This window comes from Papio anubis, chromosome 19 (genome assembly GCF_008728515.1).
Source record: "Papio anubis isolate 15944 chromosome 19, Panubis1.0, whole genome shotgun sequence".
NCBI lineage: Eukaryota > Metazoa > Chordata > Mammalia > Primates > Cercopithecidae > Papio > Papio anubis.
The window spans coordinates 56,823,987-56,831,614 of record NC_044994.1 but is presented as its reverse complement, the minus strand read 5'-3'; the positions used below and the strand labels follow the sequence as shown (position 1 = coordinate 56,831,614).

General features: G+C 39.8%; 1 pseudogene across 1 annotated transcript; it reads right to left on the bottom strand.

Annotated features, from left to right (window-relative positions):
- Positions 1 to 4,594: 4,594 nt before the first annotated feature.
- Positions 4,595 to 6,974, bottom strand: LOC101002223 (annotated as a pseudogene). Its single transcript, XR_640565.3, has one exon. The product of XR_640565.3 is annotated as an aspartate aminotransferase, mitochondrial-like (transcript).
- Positions 6,975 to 7,628: the final 654 nt, after the last annotated feature.

Sequence of the window (7,628 nt, the reverse complement as noted above, 5' to 3'; positions counted from 1 at the left end):
TACTGTATGAGATGTACATAAAAACAAATAGCCCAGTAAAATAGAGTGCTCAGAAATATACTCATTTATATATACATGTAGATAATATTTGATAAAGGTGTTCCACAAATCATCGTGAAAGCACAAGTTTTTAAATATATATATATATATATTTGCACCCTGTACCTGCCTACCACAACCAGTGACTGCATGCACCATCAGGAGGCCTGAGAACAGGTCCGCCCAGCCCAGCTCTGGCCCTCCCAGTACCTAAGCATGCTATCCGGGTTTCTGGGGATTGCCCAGCTCAGTCCACAGCCATTGGCACCTGAGTTCTTCTACTGGGATTTGAAGTCAGGCCCAACCAACCTACCACTACGTACACAGCTGGAAGACACCCACATGCAGGCCTGGGGATTCACCCAGCCCACCCATCACAGCCATTGCCAACACCAGCATGAACCACTTGGGTCCCAGAAGGTTGGCCAACTACTGCTACCACCATTGCCCATACCACACACACTATGCAAGGGCTAAGAACCTAACCACTCATCCAGTCCACCATTGTCATTTCCAGCACCCAAGCAAGCCACATGAAGGCCCAAGAATTGGCCTGCCTGAACCCACTAACACCAGTGCCAGCATACGCCACTCTGAAGCCCAAGGACAGGAATACTCAGCCCACTGCTGCCATGACTGGAGCCTGAAGACTGGCCCATGCAGCATCTCAGGGCTCAGCAAAACTTCACCACAGTATCCACTAACAACCACACCCTAAGCCACCAAGGAAATCACAGACATCACTGATGCTACTTACAGTCGAAGAAATCATACAGAGACTACACTACTACATATACCGAGAAACAAAGCCAAAGCACCCTACACAACCAACACTATACATACAGCTTCAGGAAGAAGTCCTCCCCCTTTGAAAGCAAATTCAAAAAGTTGGAAGAAGCGACTGTTATACCCGATGTGCAGATATCAACATAAAGACACAGGAAACATAAAAAAACAAGGAAATACGATATTTCCAAAGGAACATAATTATTTTCCAGCAATATATCTCGATTTTAAAATGAAATTTAAGAAATTATAGAAAAAAAGGAATTTAAGGAATTTAAAAAATTTGAAATATTAAAGAAGCTCAGTGAGATACGAAAGAATTATGAAAAACAATAAAAAGAATTCAGAGAAACAGAACAATGAATGAGAAATTTACCAAAGAGATAGATATCATAAAAAAGAACCAAACAGAAATTCTGGAACTCAAGAATTAATTGAATGCATACTAAATATGTTCAAAAGCTTCAACAACAGACTAGATCAAGTAGAAGAAAGAATCTCAGAACTTGAAGACAGGTCTTTTAACGTAAGCCAGTTAGACAAAAATAAAGAAAAAAGAGGCCGGGCATGGTGGCTCACACCTGTAATCTCAACACTTTGGGAGGCCAAGGCAGGTGGATCACCTGAGGTCAGGAGTTCAAGACCAGCCTGACCAACATGGAGAAACCCCATCTCTACTAAAAATACAAAATTAGCTGGGTGTGGTGGAGCATGCCTCTAACCCCAGCTACTTGGGAGGCTGAGGCAGGAGAATCACTTGAACCTGGGAGGCAGAGGTTGCAGTGAGCTGAGATTGAACCACTGCACTCCAGCCTGGGCAACAAGAGCAAAACTCCATCTCAAAAAAAAAAAAAAAGAAAGAAAAGAAAAAAGAATTTTTTTTAAATGAGCAAAGCCTACCTGACAGATGGGACACCATAAAATGACTGAATATTCAAATATTTGGTATCCCAGAAGGTAAAGAAAAAACGAATTGATTATAAAACCTACTTAAAGATATAACAGATGAAAACTTTCTGTCTAGTAAGAGATTTACACATCCACAAATAGGAGGCTCAGAAATCCCCAAGCAGATACAATTTAAAAACTCTTCACAACACATTATAGTCATATTGCCAGAAGTCAAAGACAAAGAAATAATTCTAAAAACATCAATAGAAAAGTGTCTAGTCACTTACAAGAGAATTCTCATCACACTAAGAGTGGATTTCTCAGCAGAAACCTTACAGGCCAGAGAGAATGGGATAATAGATTTAAAGTCCTGAAAGAAAAAAACTGCTAGCCAAGGATATTATACCAACAACGTTATTCTTCATACATGAAGGAGAACTGATGTCTTTCCCAAACAAACAAGCTGAGGGAATTCATCGCCACTAAATTGGCACTGCAAAAACTCTTTAGTCCCATGCCTGGAAGCAAAATAATAATATGTACCATCATTAAAATATATATATAAAAACCACTGGTGGAGCAAACACACAAACAAAGAAGAGATAAAACACAAATATTACCACGACAAAAAAACCACCAAACAACAACGACAAACAATAAGAGAGAAAGAAACAAAAAATTAGTACAGAACCAGAAATCAGTTAATAAAATGAGAGGAATATGCCCTCACATATCAATAATAACCTTGAATGTAAATAAATTAAGCCTGCCACTTAAAAGATACAGCCTGGCTGAATGAATTTTAAAAATGACCCAACTATATGCTACCTACAAGAATCTTATCTCACCTGTAAAGACACATATAGACTGAAAGTAAGGGAATGTAACATAATATTCCATGCAAACAGAAACCAAAAGTAAGCAGGAGTAGCTATACCTATATCAGATAAAACAGACTTAGACCAAGTGGACCTAACAGACATTTAAAGAACATTTCGTACAGCCACTACAGAATACACATTCTTCTCATCGGCACACAGAACATTGTCCAGAATAGATCATATGTTAGGACACAAAACAAATCTCAACAAATATTTAAAAATAGAAATCATATCAATTATCTTTTCAAACCACAATCAACAAAACTAGAAGTCACTAACAAACTTTGGAAACTTTACAAATACATGGAAATTAAATAACATGTCCTGGGAGAAATTAAGGATGAAATTTAAAAATTAAATAACCTGCTCAAGAAAGAAATTAAGAAGGAAATCAAAAAAAATTTCTTGAAACAAATCAAAATATAAACACAACATACCAAAACCTATGGGATACAGCAAAAACAGGGCTAAGAGGAAGGTTAAAGCAATAAACACCTACATCCAAAAAGTAGAAATTTTTTTTAAAAATCTAACCATGCACCTAAGAAACTAGAAAAGCAAGAGGAAACCAAAACCAAAATTAGTAGAAGGAATAAAATAAAGATCAGAACAGAATTAAACAAAATAGAGACAAAATAATACAAAGAGTAAACAAAAAAGTTTGTGTTTTGAAAAGATAACATCAATAAGCCACTTGCTGGAGTAATCAAGAACTCTTATACACTGTTAGTGAAAATGTAAATTAGTATAGCCACTATGGAAAACAGTGTGGAACTTCTCAAAAATCTAAAAATAAAACTACCATATAATCCAGCCATTTCACTACTGGGTATTTATCCTAAAGAAATGGAATCAGTATAACAAAGAGATACAAGCACTCCAATGTTTATTGCAGCACTATTCACAATAACATATATATGAAACAAAACTAAATGTTCAGCAATGGATGGATGAAGAAAATGTGGTGTGTATATATATACATATATATACACACAATGGAATACTATTCAGACTTAAGAATAAAATCATGTCATCTGCAGCAACATGGATGGAACTAGAAGTCATTATGTTAAGTATTAAGTTTAGAAAGCTAGGCATAGAAAGACAAATACTCATGTCCTCACTCACATGTGGGAGCTAAAAAAGTTGATTTCATGGAGATAGAGAGTAGAATGATAGATACCAGAGGCTGGGAAGAGTATGTGAGTGGGAGAGGGGATGAAGAGAGGTTGGTTAATGGGTGCAAACATACAGTTAGATAGAAGATATAACTTCTAATGTTTGACAGTGAACTAGAATGACTAGAAATGACAATAATATACGGCATATAACAAAGTAGCTACAAGAGAGGACTTGAAATGTTCCCAAGTGATAGAAACGATAAGTATTCAAGATGATGGACATCCCAAATACCCTGACTTGATCATTACACATTTTATGCATGTAACAAAATATCACATTACTCCATAAATAAGTAAAATATTATGGATCAATAAAAAATAATGTATTTGTAAAACTAACTTTTTTAAAAAATAAAACTGAATCCCTACATTACACATATAAAAAATTGATTAAAAACTAAATGTGTAAGAGGAAAAAAATTTTATATTAAAGTTAATAGAAATACAGGATTTATATGCATATATATACATATTTATAAAGCATGACTTGGTAAAACTTCAAAAGTAAAAATAATAAGGCATATGCATGATAAATTTGGTTGTATCAAAATTAAAGATTTCTATTCAAAGACATATAATATGGATAGTTCCTATAGAGAAAAAAATGAGAGAAGATTCTTATATGTCTTGGCAAAAAAGTGAATAATATTCAGAAAATACCATGTATAAATGTATAGACATTGTTAATTGATAGGAAAATGACAGTTACTGCAATAGAAAAATGGGCAAAGGGTCTGAATAAGAAACTCCAAACTTAGGAAGTATGGTCAGCTCTCTGTATCTATGGGTTTTGTTTTATACTTTTTTGGGGGGGGTGGTCTTCAGTAATTTTATTGTAACAGAGAAACCAGGCCTCAATAAGTCTATATGGTTAGAGCAGATGGTGGTTCTTTCCGGTAGATGAAGCCTGAACCCGGCTAGCAGCACACAAAACCTAGAATATCCTCTTTCCTGGTACCCCCCCGCACCACTGGACTCACGGTGTGAGATGAGTGGCTGTATACCGCATTCAACAAAGGAAGGAGGTCCAACTGGGCAGAGACAACATCCCAACCAGAGAAACTTGCACAATCATTCAAGAGGATGCCTAGATAAAGTACAGTTTCCTACTCTCCACTATTCTTTGCTGAGAAAGGTGAGGGTATGGCATCAGCAGAAAATTATGTTCTTCATTCTTAAATAAATCTCAATAGGATGGAGTTGATGGTCAGTCAAGCAGTAGAATGGGATGAAAATCTGCAGTAGTTAAAAATGTTTGTACGTAAGGAAAAGAACAGCAATGTCAAGGGAGAAAAAGAGAGCCTTCTCTTCTTCTTACATAAGACAGGAAATTGCATTATTTTCCTTGCTGGAGTGGCAGCAGCCTCATTGGTTTTCATAAAACATCATTTCTGCAGTGCGGCCTGTTGATAAGGTTGCTCCAAGATGGGAGGACAGACACAAGGCTGACTGTTCATGACAGAACTAGGTCTTCTCTCAAAGCCTCTAACGTGTGCTATTTCTCACAAGGAACCTGACACTTCAGTTAAAACTTCTGAAATATTGCAATGGTATAATTGACAGGTTTTTTTGGTGCAATGACTTTCTTGCACATGTAAACTCTTTGAAAAAAGTTGGAGATAAAAGGACAGGGGAGAGAGTTTGGTTTAATATTCCAGACGCCAGCCACGGATGCCTCTGCCCTGTGTCACTACATGTTCTTTTCTGAGAAACATTCAAATGCTGAGTGTTACACACTGTGGTTGAAAGAAATGATCCACTCAGCACCATCCACCTTCTCTCATCGTCTGTGTGAAGCTCTCAATAGCAGAGGCTAAAGACAGAAAGGTTGTCTCTGTTTCCTTGCACCAGGGACATTACTTGGTGACCTGGTGAATGGCATGGGCAAGGTAGCCCACGTTGCTGGAGGTGACCCCTGCCACAGAGATGCGGCCGTCCTTGGTCATGTAGATGGAGAACTCCTTGGTCAGTTGCTCCACCTGTTCAGGCTTTAACCCTGTGAAACAGAACATACCAATTTGGTCAGTGATGTGTTGCCAGTTGTGGGTGGAACCCTCCTTCTTGAGGTTGGAGACCAGTTGAGTCCACATGCCAATGATGCGGTCGGCCATGCCTTTCACTTCTTGCAACCATTGTTTTCACAAGTCTGGGGTATTCAGAATGGCAGCAGTAATCCGGACCCCATTGAGGGGAGGGTTGGAATACATAGAACGGATCAAGATCTTCAACTGTGACTCTACCCTTTTGGCTTCATCCGCATCTTTGCAGACCATAGTGAAAGCTCCTACACGCTCACCATATAAGCCCATGTTCTTGGCATATGATTGGCAGAGACAAACATTAATGCCCTGTTCGATGAAGTGGCGCACAGCCCAGGCATCCTTATCACCATCACCACTGGCAAAGCCTTGGTAGGCCATGTCAAAGAGCGCAAAGAGATTCTTTTTCTTCGCCACTGTTGCTCTTTCCTTCCACCATTCCGGACGCGGGTCCACTCCCGTGGGATTGTGGGCACAGGGATGCAGAAGAAGAACAATCTGCTCTGGTATTTTTGAAATATCCTCCACAGCGCCTGTGAAGTCAAAACCGCAAGTCTTGGGGTCACAACACCGATAACCTCGTAGCTGCGTGCCAGCATCCCTGAAGACGGGTGTGTGGTTTCCCCAGCTTGGTGTGGGCCGAAAGACATCTCGGCTGAACTCAAAAAACCTCTGCAGAAAACTGGCTCCGATCCTTAAGGCTCCAGCTCCGGAAATGGTCTGCACAGTGACAAACCAGCCACTCTTCCAGACTTCGCTCTTCTCACCCAGGGCTAGTTTTGCAGATGCCTTGCAAAATTCAGCCAGTCCCTCAACGGGCAGGTATTCCTTGTCCACATTCTTTGCGGCAATCTGGGCCTCTGCCTTGTGGACGATAGGCAGCACCTAAGGCTTTCTGTTATCATCCCGGTAGGCACCAACTCCCAGATTCATCTTTTTGCTATTGGTGTTCCTCTTAAAGGCTTCAGTGACACCCAGAATGGGATCTGGAGGTCCCATTTCCACATGGGTCCACCAGGAGCTGGCTCTGGCAGAGGCCGCGGCGGCGAGGCCCGGGTGGAAGGCGGCGACGATCCCGGAGAGGACGCGGCCGGAGTGCAGCAGAGCCACGGTGGACGGTAGGAGGGCAGTGGGCCGCCGCAGGACGCAGCAGAGGGCGAGCGGACACACACACAGGGAGCCGGCTCCTGTTTATGAGTTTTATATTAGTGGATTCAACCAACTGAGGATGGAAAATATTCACATATAAAAATGAATGGTTGTGTCTGTACTAAACATGCACAGACTTTTCTTCTTGTCATCATTCCCTAAACAATACAGTATAATCAATATTTACATAGCGTTTACATTGTCTTAGGTATTATATGTAATCTAGGGATAATTTAAATCATATGGGAGCATGTGCATATGTTATATGCAAATACTACACCATTTTATATCAGGGACTTGAGCATCTGCATATTTTGGTATTTGCGGAAGGTCCTGGATCCAATCTCCCATGGACACCAAAAGACTAACTGTACATAAATACATAAAGAGACACTCAAACTTGCTAGAAATCAGAGACATGCAAATCAAAGCAAAGCAACATCACTTGACACCTATTGGATTAACAAAAATTGGAAAGATGGATAACTGATGGGGTGTGGAGACCTGGAATTGTAAACTGCAGCAGCCCCTGTGGAGAGCATCTGGTACATTTAACTAAATTTTGTATAATCCCACCTGCAGTGTGATTCAGCAGTTCCACTACTAGTTAGATATGCCAATAAATTTCTCATGCAGACTTTTTTTTTTTTTTTTTGAGACGG